The sequence below is a fragment of the Vidua chalybeata genome, chromosome 5 (genome assembly GCF_026979565.1).
Source record: "Vidua chalybeata isolate OUT-0048 chromosome 5, bVidCha1 merged haplotype, whole genome shotgun sequence".
NCBI lineage: Eukaryota > Metazoa > Chordata > Aves > Passeriformes > Viduidae > Vidua > Vidua chalybeata.
The window spans coordinates 5,302,533-5,319,633 of record NC_071534.1 but is presented as its reverse complement, the minus strand read 5'-3'; the positions used below and the strand labels follow the sequence as shown (position 1 = coordinate 5,319,633).

At 39.3% G+C, this 17,101-nt stretch overlaps 1 long non-coding RNA gene across 1 annotated transcript; it reads right to left on the bottom strand.

The window, feature by feature from the left end:
- Window positions 1–242: 242 nt before the first annotated feature.
- LOC128788395 (uncharacterized) lies at window positions 243–3,932 on the bottom strand. The gene is made up of 3 exons (XR_008431055.1): window positions 3,836–3,932; window positions 2,221–2,305; window positions 243–1,499 (listed from the first exon to the last, which is right to left on the bottom strand). It is a non-coding gene; the product is annotated as an uncharacterized LOC128788395 (long non-coding RNA).
- Window positions 3,933–17,101: the final 13,169 nt, after the last annotated feature.

The window sequence follows — 17,101 nt, the reverse complement described above, 5'->3', positions numbered from 1 at the left end:
TCTGATAATCTGTACCCAGGTTAATATGGCATCACTCGCAGTTCCAACACCTCTTAATGCACATATTTTTTTATTTTGCCTATAGCCTTTGAGATCTCTGATAAAAACACAGAGTAGCAATCAGCTTGGAAAAGGACCCCATGGGATACCAGCATTAGCAGCAGTGGATGAAGATCTTATTTTTCACAAATCTGTTAACTTTTTCTATGTTTGCATGAGCGACATTGATGTTCACTTTTGTTAGCATTGTTTATTGATTTTTCAGATATAAAAACAGGTCACACAGGATTACATTCTTTGGGGAGTACTAAAAGAATCATGTCTACACAATTATCTCTAACCATCCACCCTGTAGTCTTGAAAATAAAGGAAATAATCAGAAATCAGTCACAAGCTATTTATGGCAGCATAATTTTCATCTTAATATTACAATTTCTTCATTCCTTTTGGATAGTGTCCCATAGCAGCCTCTCTGTGATTTTGATAAGATCAGTGCCAGACTCACCTTGTCCTGTCCCAACTGAATTTTAAACTGTTAACAATTTCTTATCAAACCTCTAGAGTTTCTTGGTGTCCCACTTTCTCTTAAAAAAATATATTAATTAGTCTTCTGAGATATCCTTGGACAATTAATTATTTAAATACTCTAGTGCAAATTATCTATTCCTGCAAGTAAAAACGATGGTTTCCTTCAATCACCACAGTTTAATATCTGTTGTCTGAAGAAAGGATACCTACTTTATTTTCATTGAAAAAGAGCATAAGCCTGTTGCTTTCCTAACGAAGAGAGCCCAGGTGCACTCTAAGTGCCGTACACATCTGCTTTTTCTTCACCAGGCTTGATAATTTCCCGTTGAGGATTAGAATGTTTCAGTTTCATCTCCAAGCGACCCATAGTGCTGCAGATGAAATCACTGGGAATTATTTTTTTCCAAACATCTCTGCAGTGGGATTGGAAATGCCTTCCTGTAGTTGTGTGCTATGAAGAATTAGCAGGAGGGAGAAGAGGGGATTTGGGAGACAGACAGGACAGGAAGAGCAGGCAGAAGGGGTGAGCTGGGACTGAGGCACACTGCAAAGGTAATAGCAGATATGGTCAAAGATACAGAGAGATATTAAGAGAAAGAATGGAAGGTCAGGCTTGGAAGTAGCTCTGGGCTGGGTTACCCTGGCACAGCCTGGAGGGAGATGGTCCTCACCAGCAAGCCCAGATCACTTTATGACTTTAAATGGACATCTCAGTCATCACTTCCACTGGCACATGGTTGACCCAGTTAAAAATAAAATCCAGACAATCTGTATGGCATCATCTACTATTTTAAGCTGGGTTCCTGTTTTGTCTTTGCCCAATAATGTGAGCTCAGGTCTTGTGCTGCCAGAAGGGAATCCTGAGACCAGAGGATGTTTTGGAGTCAACAGCTTGACTGGTGAGTTCATCAGAGGCAGCGTAGGTGGTTCCCAGTGCTGCTCAGGTGCAAGAACCTGCACCAACAGAACAGCTAAGAAAGGAAGCACAAAAATGTAAACAATGCAGAAAAAAAGGCAGAAAGAGCTCCCTGGGAAAACAGGGTTATTAAACAACTAGTAGCAGAGAACTATGTGATTGTTCTTGGAGTTGCACAATCATTACAGAAAAAGTAGGGCTTTTTTTTTCCCATTTTGTTCCTAGAATTTAAAGTGAAAGAATCACATTTGTCCTAAGTACATTTCTGCAGAAGTTTTCTCAAAGGTTCATTTGATATTAAATCCCTACAGAAACCTACAGACTTTCAAAGCAGGAATGAGACTCCTAATATCATGGGATGGAAAATGGGTTTTGGTGTTGCAATGGGCTTTTGCATTGTGGGTACTGTTATCACTTAGGTTGGATTTTTCATTTACTTTATGTCTGTGTTTTATTAAAGTATTAATTATTTGCATATTTTTAATAGTAACATTTATATTTGTTAAATCCATTCCAGAATATTATTTTATATTTGTAATAATTAATAATAAATATGTAGCACTCAGAAATATCAAAGTGCTGCTGTGCTAGACATTAGGCAGTATAAATGGGAAGATATTTCTTCTCAAGTCAAATGGTTGAAGAAAGATTCCAAAGTGAAAAATGCCCTAAATGGATACCTTAAAAAAGATAATGTTGGGTGAAAGCTAGCCTGGAAAGTGAAAGGAAATTAGAGGAAGCAACTTCTTTTCATTTCCCTAGAAGAACTTATTTACCTTAGGCAGCAGAAGCAGTTGGTCACTGATGTCCTCGTAAAAGGATGCAACATCTCGTCTGTTCATGAGTTTTGATGTTCTTTCTCTGTATTGACAAGTGACAAACAGGATTTCCTGGCAAACTAAAAGATTCTACAACACAGTGCCTTTTCAGGGTAGATTCTGATTTTACTTCATGTTTATTACTTTCCTTCATCAACTAACTGAAGAAGAAATACAACTAAGTGATTAAACAGATTTTGCTTTCATGAGGAATTTTAAGTGTACATGGAGTCAGGAAGTGATATTTATGTATAAGAAAATGTCTTCTGCATAATTTAAAGATTTTGGATATTTTTCATTCACCATGTTTTGTTTTCTTTTTTTTTTTTTTCCTTCTAGTCAATATCTACATATGAACTTGTGACTGGACCAAATCGGAGTGAAAATACAAAGATACCTTAATCACTTTACCTACAACTTAGGACAAGCTTTGCAACTGGCACCTACATGAGAGAAATAATGCCTAGCTTTTCTCTTGTGTCCAAGTCATGTGTCCATTATAAGGTGCTCTACAGTCAGTGAAGGGAGATAGGAGCTGCTAGAAAATGATTCACCACACTTATTTTAGAAACCTGTCTCAGGAGGACTGAATTAGCATCAGGAAGGGTCCAGTCCCCCCCTTTGATTGGAGTGATCACAAGAGAAAAAATGACTCATCTATGTACACCCACCATATGGTGTATTGCCAAAAGTGAGTTATTTGTAGTGATTAAACCAACTTATTTTGGTTTTTCTCTTTCCTTTTCATTAATTTTATATCTCTTTCCTTGCATTGGCCAAGACTTTTACAGGCACACAAGACACTGACTGTTGCAGTTGGCTCCTTGTGTGTTGTTTTGGAAGGTGCAACAATTATATTCCTAAAATAAAAGAGACAGGATTTATAAGCCAGAACACACAAGGGAAATCCACTTTCCTTGAAAGGCTTGGCTGCTGTCTAAGTTGCCTCTGACACAGTTACATAAAAGACCTACTTTATTTTTCTACTTTCTGAGTCAGAAGAGCTTTGGATAAAATTTACAGTGACCCTACTAAATGTATGGAGCCGGATTCCCAGTGAGACTTGAGGTACACCCAGAAATTTAAATTCTAACATGAAATTTAAATTCTAACATAAAATTTGTTTTGCAGGGGAAAAAAAAGTGGCTAAGATAGTAGCCAATGATTCAGGAGATGTGGATTCATTTCCTTGCTCTGCCACAGACTTCTTATATGACTTTGGGAGAGTCATTTAATCTTTGCATATCACTTTTCTGTGGTAAAACTTTCTGGATGTCTCTGAAGATAAACATATTAAGACGGATGCTCTGAAACCAGAGCCGTTATGTCTGCTGAGGAAAAATAGACAGTTTCTAAACAAATGCTATTTCCATATACAAATATTTGATTTATAGCTAATCGGTTGAAAAGGATGTCTCTCCCAAACTGTCAATTCCATGTCAAAGATTAAAGATTAAAATCTTATTTCTGCGCACCAGTAATTCCAGCTGCCATGGGGTTCTAGACTAAAACAAAGCATTTAGAAACCGTCTCTCTCCCACACCTTCCCCCCAACAAAGACCCCTTATCTCACCTGCATCCTGTGAGCAATGTCCCATCACCCTGAAGTCTTTCTTAAAAGACACTTGTTGCAATAAATCCAGGAGACAGCCGAATACTGAGTTGTTTAATCAAAAGGACCAAAAATTTCCCAAGGAAAACTGTCATTGCATAACTGTACCGCCACTTCCTTTCTTCTGGGCCAATGAATCTCACAGCCAGGAGCTTATGCTGATTTTAGCAGCTTGGGGATGTAACAGGAAGATGCTGTCTCTCTTATGGGGAAGGACAGGGCTGAGCAGAATCCCTTTAGCTCATTTTGCTGAGCAGAAACTCTTGGATACAGCCCAAACTCTGGTCTACTGAAATGCTCCTTTAGTTGTCACTCTCTTTCAACTCATATATGAGGTGGACTTCCTGTATTTTAACAACTTTTAGGATGTTTGAATATTTCACATGAGTTAGCTCTCCCTAACATATTATATATGGAATAATTTTTTTTTTTTTTTTTTTTTTTTTTTTTTTTTTAAGAAGAGGAAAATACTGTCTCTATCACTTACTTTTCCAAATACTACTAAAACATAACCCTCTATGGAATGAAATTGGTATGACCTTCTATGGAATGAAATGCTTGAAGGTGAAACCAATTGTTACTTGCTAGGCTTCCAGATTACATACTTGTGGAAATAAATATGCATCTAAATCAGATCTGTGCTTTTGCACACCCAAAATTCACTTCTCTAAAATTACCTCCCTCCACACAAAAACAGATATCTCGCTTATTTGGGTGATTGACTTTATTGAAACAAGGTAGAACTATACCCTGGGGTCAAGGGGTACTGATGAGACAACTTAATTTAGAAATCCCTTCTGAAAAGGTCTTCTAATTCAGACAGAAGACTCAAGCTTTCCAAATGACCTGGATAATGCAACTGAAGTTTTCACACTTCTTTTTTCAAGTTTCCATTAAACTTGAAGGTTAAGATACCTTTATTTCTCTCTTTCTACTGTGAGGTTGTTTTCATTCTCAGTAAAAGGCAGAGGTGGGAATCATAACGGGAACACATAGAATGATCTGTGCCCAGATGGAAAAGCTGCTCTGTGGCAATCTTTGGGAAGAAAAAAAAAAAACACACACACACACAAAAAAACAAACAAACAAAAAAAAACCCCAACAACAACAACAACAAAAATCAGCACTAAGGATAAAGCAAATCTTCTCTCAGGAGAAAATTGAAGGGTACACTCCTAAGGCAAGAAGAGCAGCTGATTAGACAATGATGAGAGTGGGGCAGGTTGATGATTTCTAAATCAGATGTGGTTTTGGACAACTGTTTGGACGAAACTGGGTTTTCCAAGAGCACATGGATAAACTTGGAGTTAAAATACTTGTTCAAAAACTGAGCAACTGACTTCTGTTGCCTGATTTGTCTCAGATGCTGTGTGTAGTCTATTACACGTTATATTTTATGCATTTTGTAAAAATAAAAATATGTTCTCCTACTCTACAGAGATGTAAAAACCTAAATCCATAAAACCCAGAGGAGTTCAGAGGAGTAACTACATTAAAACACAATATAGTTAACAAATATTGCCAAATACCAGAGGGGAAAAAAGCATTGAGACACTACAAACTTAATTATGATATGGACTCCCAAGAGAAAAAATAAGAATTCTCTTAATTAGGGTGTTAAGCATTTGTCTCAGCTGGTCTAGAGGCTACAGGGTGGCTGAAAAGTCCTCAACTTGCAAACTGAGAGACATAAGACATTTTAGCATTTTTTTATATATTGAACTGGGTTGACCTAATCCTGTAATTTATTAGGCATGGGAGAATGGATCTGGATACAATAAGGACTGACCTTCCCATAATTTCCAGTGAATCCAAAGCCTTTTCACAGAATTTTGGTTAACTGTTTCCCTTCTTGTTCTAATTTCCCACGTCTCTTGACTTCAGGCTACGCTTGTGACCGGAAGCCAAAATGCCATGAGAAAAAGCTCATCCTGTGGTAATTCCAACACTGCCAAGCATAAAGCCTACAAACCACATGGGAAAACTCATTCACATACATTCCACTCCCCATGAATATCCAAAAGGTTTGGGATAAGAATTCAACCTTTAAACATTAATATAAACCAAACTTCTCAAATATTTCAGAGTCAGCCCTTTTAGTAGTTTTTATCCAAAAGTAGAAAGCACTTCCATTAACCATTTTAAATGTTTCTTTCAGATGCCCAAACCAAGAATCAAATAATTTATTAACTGTATTCATCTGCTTAGTGTAGTTCAGAACGTGAAGTGTTTAATCAGCATAGTTTTACCTGTTTTGCACAGGGCTGTAGTAAACTAGTGAAGTTCCTTGATGCTAGTCAGATTCTGCATCTGAGGACTATTCCTGCATGAATTCTCTTCAGTCTCAAGCCAAGTCCCATGTGCACAAGCATTGTCTACCCATGTTAAATGTAAGTCATGTTACATCTCTCTCTCTTTCCAGGGAATCCAGGTTGCATCTGGCTGCTCAGGAATGGCTTCACTCATGGTCATCTGAAACCATCTAGCAAGGGAGCAGTCTCCAATAGTGGCCATAAGCAGATGCTTAATTAGCAAAGCAAAGATCAAATTGCACTGTACTTTCTCCAAATGCTCTCCCAGTCTCAAGGTAGCTTCCGAATCTGATGCACTTTGTCCAGTTAGCCACAGAGCTCTTCTCCTCAGTGCATTTGTCCAGTCTTCTTTTGAAGCAATGAACTTCAAGTTTGTTAGAGCTCTTTACATCAGGGACTCCCATGTGTCTATCTTTCCACACCCAGTATGAGGAAAGCAGTGCTGACTTGACAGCCACTGGAGATATATTTATATATATATTTATATATATATGTGTGTGTATTTATATATGTATCTATTTACAGTGTAAATATTATATTTATGTATTTACAGTGTCTCTCAATGTAAATTACATATTTCCAGTCATATTCAAAGATGTGAGCACCTAAGGTTAACCATATTCACTTCAAAGCATGGGTGTAGCTGCTCTTTAATCACCTGTTGTGACCATGTGTACTGTTACCAGGGCACCTGCAATGGCCAGGATTGTAGTACAGGCTGTGAAAAAGTTTGAAAGGCAAACAAAACCATTTTGGAATCTGCTGATAGCTCATCAGGGCTCTGGTATGCCAGAACTACATCATGAGCTGTTCTCAAGCTCATGAGTAGTTACAACTACCTTACAACCCTACCAGAGGCGTTTCTGGTAGCACCTGCTCAGCAGATCTGCTCAGAAATAGCTGCTTTGAACAAATGACTGAGTTTTCTTGGGACCTATCCCAAGACAGTGAATTAATCATACCATGTGCCAAAAATGATGATTAACTTCATTGTGTCCTACTCCCAGTTCAAAGTTCCCCTGCTTTCACCTTTCTTCTCTAACAGCATTTGTGTATTAAAAATAAAGGATAGAAACTTGGTAAGTTATTTCAGCTTTGTCTGTTCCTTGATGGAGGAGCACTGAGCAATGCTTACACAGGATGAACGGGGTGCCCAAGGTAGTGGTGAAGTTCACCGTCCCTGGAGCTGTTCAAGAAACAACTGGACATGGCACTCAGTGCTCTGGACTAACTGACAAGGTGGTGTTCAGTCCAAGGTTGGACATGATGATCTTGGAGGTCTTTGCCAACCTTAATGATCCTATGATTCTATAATATGAATTGATCTCAGAATTTATTTTTTTTTTAAGAAGCCTACAAAATGTACCATCACTCTAGAGTATCCCTACTCTCAAATTGCTTCTTTGGTTCCAAATAAATAAGTACCAAAGCTTCTATTCCACACAATTCCCCTGGATATCTGTGCAGATGATATGCTTTGTTGTGTCACAGTTTTAGACAATATGTGCTGTTCCAAGGTGCAGACTAGATTGGGAAAGTTGTTAAAAGCATTGATGAGATATTCCCCTTCTTCTTCTGGGTGTGGCACATCCTTTCGACCCTCTCCCTCTTCTTCCCTCCATGCTCTTTTACCAAAGGGTTTCCAGCTTTAGAATTGTGAAGTTCTTATTCCAGTTGCAACTCTAAGGATTTAAACTTCATTTTCTAGTTCTCTGCAATCATGCGTCTCATCCTGTGCCAAAGTCACTCCTTGGGAATGTCCAGAACATTGACTCCCACACTATTTCTTCATCAATGCTCTTTTTTTCTGGTTCAAACTTTTCAAGCTTTTCACATAAATTTAAAAGTTGTATATCACATTCATATTGCTGGACTCTAAATTTCCAGTCTGCTGGGAGCTTTCCACACGGAAAACACATAAAATATTTGATCTCTACAATACTTCTAAATGCTTTCACCCTCCTCTTTCCCTTCTCTCCACTACCACCTTGTGTCAGGTTTTGGTGTGTATATGTGGCAGTGTGAGTAATCATCCATATATAAAGAAGAATATGTGTAAAAAAAAAAATTATACCCTGTATTAGTGAAATCACTGGCCATACACTAGGACAGCTGCCTGTAGATAGGAAGAGTGAACTACATTTATTGCCCAAAGGCAACAAAACCAAAAATGTTTGTATTTCTAAAAAGTGTACCCTCAAGGTTTCATATTTGCAGTTTGAAAAGGAAAGAAACAAAAAACATTTGGCTTAATGAAATGAAAGAATGAAAGGTCTGGATTGGCTTTTGTCAGTTCAATACTTAATGGAAAAGCAGGCAATGTTCCTGGGAGCCTGTGGTGGTGAGCGGCCTCTTCAGTCTGGCCCTTGGTTTCTTGAATGAGAGGAGCAATCTGATCAGCTATTGCAACTTTGTCTTGTGAGTGAAATTAGAAAGGAAGGCAGATCCCAGCTTGCTGATAACTGTGATCTCTGTGTGCCTTTAAAATATCTGACCCCACCATGCATAGGAATGCTTGGGACTGAATGAGGAGGGGACCGTGTCCCCTGTGGCACGGCTGACCCCAGGCCTTGCCTCGCCTGTTCCGTGAAGGGCAAGTGCCAGCCCACTGCAGCTGCTGAAGAGCTCTTTACAGATCCCTGTGCCACACCAAGTGCTTGAAACATGATTTCTGATGGCTCCACTCCTTAGGCAACAGGGAAGGGGGACAGGCAGTCACCAGCGAACTGACCCGTCTGTTCAAACACAGCAACCAAATTTTCCTCTTTCTGCTATTTCTGGAGCTGTCACTGCTGGGTGGCCAGCGAGTGCTGCTTGGTTTGGGTGCATTTCTGGTTGTAACACCCTTTGCAATAATGAAAACTTGTGTCCCTGTTAGAGAATAGGATCTGAGGCTCTCAAGGGCTGGCCTAAAGTGCAAGCTATTTTCTTGCTCTCCTAACACCTCCATGTCAACCCCCAGCTTCCTTCTGGAAAGAAACCAGCTCAATAAGCAATGTCTTCACCAAAAATTAAACCTAAGACTGCCTGGCCCTGCTCCTCATTAATATGTACACACACACACAACACACACACATATATATAAAAAAATTTGTTTTCCTACTTCTTGGACTTATAGTCATTAGGGGCTTAGGACTGAGGGATAAGGTAGAAGAGTTAATTGCTGCAGCACTGACAGGTCTTTCCTGGGTTTTTGTTTGGTTTTGTTTAATTTTAGCTTTTTTTTTTTATTTAACACTGCTTGGGGCTTTCTTTTTTAATCTACTTTCTGAAATGTCTAGTGCTGAGAGATGTATTTATCCATAATGATGAACACATGGTTTATGCTGCCTAGGTATTATGTATCCATGTATTTCACAGGGGTATATTGTTTTAGGTAAGTGATGCTGCGCTTTTTTTTTTTTTTTCCAGTTTGGGGTTGTTTCCTGAACCAAATACTCGTGCCCCCAAGGGTTTCTGCTCATGGCCACATGCACTAAAAGAAGACCACATACCTAAAAGCGTTCCTGGCTACTTGCCCTCTAGCAGGCTCGTTGTGAGGGCTCCATTTGAAGTTATATGTTTTATTAATATTTATTGATAGTGAGCCACCCTCCATGACAGCCTTCATTCTGAACACATGCCAAGTTTTTCCTGCTCTACCCATAGACCACTTCTCAGGATTGAAAAAGCAATCAACCAGCATCCCACCTTATTTTCTAGTAAATTACTCCAGATGCACTAAAAATGGGGGGCAACCCAGATAGAAAAGTGAATTAAACTAATCAGGTGAATTTGTAGTTCCTGCACTGTATGTATAAAAGTGGTGCAATCAGGCTCTTGAAAGCAAGACTTTAGTTTGATCAGTTCAGTACCTTGCATGTTTTTTGCAGAACCCATCAAGCGTTTCAAGGGGACATTCTCTGAAAGAAAATATATCCTTTAAAACACTCCCAATTGTGTTCAATTCTCACCAGCCAAACGGAGGATTTTCATGGTGACAAGTGGAGGAAAACTATAATAATTTGTAAATAGCAATATACATTTTAGCCCAGAAAGATGAAGACCCTTCACCCAACTAAGAAGAAAAAAAAGGAGTGCTTCAATGAAATTGACAACCTTGATAAATTCAGTATGTACCAAATGGTTAAAAGTGGGGGAATTTTGCTCTTTAGGGTTGTCGGGCCTGTTTTGAGAAGGTGTTAAGAAGGTATCATTCTAAATTACTTGGCAGCTGTCAAAAGTATTCTTGAATAATTTGGACTGGCGTCTAAAAAGGAGTGTTTCATTCTGTGTAGGTAAGCGTGGAAAAATAAATGAAAAGCTTAACAGTGATACCGCAGAGTATATCTCCAAACCCACATCAGAGGAGAGAAAGAACTGCTAAGGTGGGAAAAAAATCCACTATGGATGTTGCTGACTGTGATTTTTGTCACGTGTTCAAAGGCTTAGAGCTGTAGAACAAGGCTGCAGTTGTCAGAATATGAGGTCTTGCTGCTTCAAAGGTGTCAAATTCTTACTCCTCAGCTGGAAGAAGCAGGGCCACAGTGCCAGAAGCCTGTAGACTTTGGCCCGTGTCTTGTCCACTGCTGGCACGTGTGCTTTGTTGTTCTTAAAATAAAAACAAAAATAAAAGTTTTAATTCTAGTTTGAAGAGGAGAGATTTTTGTTAATATTGCTAATATCAAAGGGGTGAAAGCTGAATGGGATTACACAAGTTGTGAGACTGGCCATGAGGTAAGGAACTGTTCACCCCTCATCTGGTTCAGGCAGTTCAAGTGAAGAAGCTGCTTCCACCTCATGGATGGAGTTGACCTATCATCTTTAAAATGTCTTCATTCAGGTCATCAGCAAAATGTACTGAAAGAAGAGATGAATTCCATGAGTGTTACCCTGCTTTGCCAGCTCTGTAGGTAAAAGGAGGCCTTGGCTGTCCAGTTCAAGAAGATGTGTTTTCAAATGAAGGAACTCAGCACTGGAAATGTCACTGTTTCATGCTTGTGATGAGAGGAAGAATTCTGAACTGAATATTATCATTTGTCAGCCCCTGAGGTCATCAAGGTGCATAGCAATAACATCATTAATGACATCCATGGAAATCATTCCTAAACATCCTCAAAAATCCAGACAGGTAAATTTCTGATGGAATTACTCCAGGTACTCTTAGAGCACTTCTTATCTTATGGTCTGTGAAATTTTGCTCATCACCTAACCTTACCTTAAATCATCAAAAAGCCCAGATAAACAAGGTTTTACACACCCAATTCATTCAATGTCATTAAAAAAAAAAAATGTTTTTAGGAACCTTGTGTTTTGGGGCATATTGACCTCAGCTGGCAGTTTAAGCTCCCACCCTGTCTCTCTCACTCCTTCAGAGCAGAATGGAGGAGAGAATCAGATGGGGAAAAGGGACAAACTTGTGGGTCAAGAGAAAAGCAGGTTTTTTTAATAAAGGTGGGGGGAAAAGGTGAACAAAGAAACGAGAGGTGCAAAAGCAGTCACCACCAACAGACTCACACCCCAAAAGCCTTGGAGACAGACAACAGGTACTCTGGAAAAAATGCCCCCCCGTTTTATTGCTGAGCATTATGTCATATAGTATGGACAATTCCTTCAGCCAGTTTGTGTCACCTGTTGGTCTATGTGCCCTCAGCCTCCTCACTGGACATGGAGAATGAGGACAGACTGTGCTTTGAGGCTGGGAAAGGGCTGGTCAGCAAGAACTAAAGCACTGCTGTGTTATCAACACTGTGTGAGTGTCCCAGCCAAGCTGTAGCACCATAGAGGGTGCTCTGAAGAAAATTAACCCCATCCCAACCAGACCCTCTGCACATTTCTAAAATTATGTCCAGGTATCACTCAAAAGCACCCTAATTGAGTGGCAGAAGGACATTGCCTGGGAGTTTCACACCTTGGCTTCTCACTTCAGCTTGGAAACTCAGAGATGGGACAAGAGATCTGAAGTCTGGCTCTCAGGCTAAGGTTCAGGCCTGTACTCTCATAACCAAACTGATGCACTCATTCTCAGCAACATGGAATAAACCACGATGTCTTTCTCTTAACCAAATCCACGGCCTGTTAGGCTGCTGACTCCATGTAGCCTCTGCCATCCAGGCCGTTATGGTGCATTTCCCATTTTTGAAATTTGCTTTGTCACACCAGCTGCAGGAAGTACAGGGACTTATCCATTGCAACGCATTGGCTTTGCTGTAGGGAAGGCAAATTAATTTAAAATTCCTCTGAGGTCGGTCTGGTAAAGTCATGAAGTTAATATCCTTTCATAATAATGGAATTTTTGAGGCTTTTGCCTAAGCTTTACTCAGCATGCCCTGTTCCAGCTCTTACAGTCCTACAATTGTCCAAGAGGGGCAATATTCCAGGAGAGAAGGTAAGGGGATGTTTTTATGGTAGACCTCCTCTAAGCCAAAGTTTTATTTCAATAGTTTTCCCATCCTGGACTTGTCTTTGAAAATGTTTCCGTGAAGGGGAATTTCTTCACATTTATTTCATTGCTTCCCTCCAGCTTCCATTCTTAATGAGATTTGGGCTTGAAAACAGGTGTTTAGGTCATACTTCCAATTTCCAAATTTAGACTCCCTGTTTCTGAAAGCTACGAATTCTTTCCTCCTCACTAAGGAAATTCCTTGCTGCTTCCATTCATCTGTACCTGTTTGAAAACTGGCCAGAAGCACCCCAATTGTTCTCATTGTTAGTGTTCCACAGCCAGAAGACAGACAAGTCCATTTGTAATGTCATGAGATTTTTCACATCCTCTCCTCTTACATGCTGCCTGTGCCAGCACAATTTCATGCTCAGAATAAGCCATAAATCCAGAGCAGGAGGCTTTTTTAGATTCTAACCAACTGTGTTTTGCATTTTCTTGAAAATACTTCATAATTTTTAAAAAATAGTTTAAGAAATGTTGATCGTGGAGGCAGTGTTTCAATTGAATTTAGACAGAGCACAGCTTCTACGGCTCCAAGTGATAGACTTATGGCTACTAAAGTAACCTTAATAAATAAAAAAAACACAGACAGGATGAGTCTTATTAAAAATTACATCTTCCACTGTCTAAACATGTATTTCATATGAGTCAGTGGTGTTTTCACAGCTTGATTCATAGCTTTACCCTGGTCCATTAAGGAAAGGTATAAATAATTAACATGTCCCTCTACGTTGCAAAAAGAAGGTCTGCTTCGTGTCATTCCATGGCTCTGTGGCCAGGGAAAGAGACCCATTACAGTGTGTTTTGTGAGCAGGAACATCCAGCTATACAGCCCTAAGTGCCTGCAAGGATGATTCTTTTATCTCTACAAATATGATTACACCAGAAAAAATCTCTAAATAAATTATTCAATGGGTTCATAGCCAAGATTTTATATATATATATATATATATATATATAATATACAACTAAAAAAATCACCTCTGAAAAAAGTACTTCTGAGCTCATTTTTCGCACTCAAACAATTCCAACTTGAAGTATGCATCTTGCTGCCAGACTGCTTTGGCTGGTAATTGAGCAAAGGATTGGGTAATTTGAAAAATTATTCTGTTGCTCAAGAGCAATTATACCAAAAGTGGGAGCATTGAGGATAAGAAGGAGAGTTCCAGGAATAACCTGCATGTTTCCAAAGGTATAAGTAAAATTTGGAGACTCCTTACTGATGGTTGTCAAATGAGAGTCGGTTTCCTAGGAGATCACGTAAGATATCCCAAACAGAACACTTAAAGGGTTGACTTCAGTTCTCTCAGAATTCACTTCAAAATAAAATGTTGCTTGGAAGAAATAGGTGCCAATCCTACCAGGGCTGTCTCAAACTTCAATCTTTTATAGAGTGAGAGAGCAAGTGCAAGAGACTTAAATAATCCATTCAGTTGGCCATATCGTCCCAGTAATTTTTTTTTTGCTGAACTACAGAGAGCAAGTGTCCAATGGAAATCTGTACAAGAATTAAGGGGCTTGGTACACCAACAATTTGGCCACAGTATTCGTGTCAGAAAAATTACCAGCTAATAGAAGTAATGTCTCATCTCTTTGCTTACTCATTTGTTGCTCTCCTTCTCCAGAAGCCGTTCCATTTTAGTTGACAACAATTATTGCATCGTTGCTAGCTGGAATAAGGGAACTTTTTGCCTGGGAACTTCATAGGTCCTGTACCAAGGGTATCATTCCTATGCATGAGTATCCAAGCTATTCCATTCACATGTAATGTGACTCACAGTACCTGAAGCCTGCTGGGAGTGCTCTATAGCAGTGCAAATTCAATATTTAGAGCTACTTAAGTCATGGTAGAGATGACTTCAGAGATGTGTGCTGTGTAACATCACTGTCCCGAGAGGATGCTGGCTTGAATGAAGAGACAGAGATAGGGGGCTATTAACAGCAAAATATAGAGGCTAATTTTGTTAAAGTGCTATTCCTGTTGACTGCTTCATTACTACAGCTGCCAACCTGTACTTCCAAGAAAGAGCTAAAAAAGTGTGCATGAACCACTGTTCATGGTCTTTTGGGGAGGCACAGTACTGTTTGCCTGACCCCAAATTATTAGGACAAAGACATGGTAGTTCTGCTGAATTACAGATATCTCCCATATTCAGAAGACAACTATTTTCACCTCCTCAGAGACATGAAATGTGAACAACCCTGACCCAGGCTAGCCCACGTGTACTTAGGAGTGCAATCAGGCATTTGGCTTCATGTGAGGCGATATAAAAAACAAGATGCTTTAAAAAAAAATCCATGCAAATGCTCTTCTTTTTTTTTTTTTCTCTGTTACAAAAGATGGAATTTTATCTTATACAAAATGCAAATGAGTAAGAGTCATTATAAATATAAGTCATCAGAGCTTGGTTTGAGGAAAACATGGCTGGAGTGAGGTCCATGTGCTGCTATGGCTCAACCCATGCCTTCTTTCATGTTCAAAGCCAGTCAGGAAAACAAAAAAGCACTTCTGTTTATCACAATAACTACTGAAATTAGCCAACATGACCATCTAAAAGCCAGCTTACTTTTTTAAATTAATTGAGATTTTTCTTCTTTTTTGCATCTGCATACATTTGAGTGGGAAAAAAATCAACACAATTATTTTTGGACTAGCTTGAAGTGATTTCTCATTGATTTCTCAAAGGTCTGAATTTCAGATATTGGGAAGCAATTTATTTCTTAAGCAGTTTTTTGAACAAAATTAAAATCATGTAAGTACTCTGTTAGTTTTTTTGAAAAAAGGAAATCTTATTTTAAAAATCTCTGGGTTTGGTCATATTTTGAGGCTGACAGTTTCCAGTTGTTCCAATTGGTCCCACTGCCATCCCTTGTCAGTATACAATGAAACCTGAATGAATGGACATTGAGTTGGTTCAAACAAAATTGATAATTTCTTTAATAGCTGTATTGATAGTCCTTGATATGATATCACTCTTTGGCCTGCAAAAAGGCTTTAAGAAGGTGTTGGGTCTTAAATACTTTTATGAATACGTGAAGCTGTACCAGAAATACACAGGGGATGAACTGCCTTCTTTGGAAAGGTGTTTCTTCAGACCATCAGACCAACCAAGAGAGTCCACAGTTCATATCAGGAGTCCAGACCCAACACAGCTCCAATTCTGGAATACCAAGTCTCCTGCATCTCAGGGTACTGGCAGTTTGGCTCCCCAGACAAAAACCTCCATGGGTGGAAGAAACAGAACTCAAGCTGCTCATCAGATGTTTTTGACCAGCCTTTTGTCCTCTATAACTCAGTGGGATACAGCACCAAACTCCACAGTCAGATGGGATAGGATAGAGCACCTGGAGGAACCATCCAGGAGGACACAGTCTTCTACAGCTGCAAGCCACTGGATAACAGGGAGAAACCTTTCCTCTTTCTCTAGTTTATAAGGCCTTTTCTCATTTATTTAGTCATTTGCCTCTACTGTTCCTCCAGGCACATTTTTAAGACAAATTGTGTGCCCAGTGGATTTGACTTTCCTACTCTAAGCACCTACAGGCTTCAGCATGCACCATTATAATTACACAGACATACATGTTTGCTCACTTTCCCATAATTACCTAGCTCTAGGCATTTGCCAAGGGGTACAGATTCCCTTCTGTCATCTGTGGCATTTTAGCAGCATAAGCTCCAGCCTGCAGAAAGATGCAGTGTCCCATCCCAGCATGTTGTTTCTCATAGCTACACACAAACATTCTTTCTTATTTTTGGATTTGGCTAAATAGAAATGCCTGAAAGTTCAGAAGTCCGTCCTCCCAGAATCACAGGATAGAGTTATAAATAATGAGATTGGAAAAGTGTTTTCGTATTCTTTTACTTGCCTTTTAGCTCTTTGACCTTAAGTATTGATACCTTCAAACAATAGGGGAGGGGGACAGGAGTAGGAATGCAATAATAATAAAAAAAAAATCTCCCATGGCTGCAGGACCTAAAGTGCATCATAAAATCTGGCACCATGGTGTCTTCATCACCTTCAGCCACCAGTCAAAAACATGAACTGTAAGGACATATCCTCACACCTATGACACAATACTACCATGTATCATGCAAAACCTAGCAAGACAATCACTTTGTTTCTATGCTTAAAATCTGTTTTAACACTCTATCAACACATAACACTGAGAAAACGTGTAGAATCTGGACTCATAATGTGGTGGGCTCAGAATTACACTGCTTTGGAAATCTATGCCTCGATCTAAAGAGCCAGCACATAATATCAGCCACTTGCACTCAGCAGCATGTTTGCAGAAGAAGCTGAGCATGAAAATAATTTTTGTTAAGTAGTGTATGTCGCAGAAGGCCATATGTCATTGTGTCCTCCCCTGTTTGTACAGTATGTTGCATAATGGTATTCCCATCCTGGTTAGCTCTTTTTTATGTCCCATAATCAAAATATTAGCACTGTTTGTACTACTATTACCACTAATGAACACAATAAAGTATTA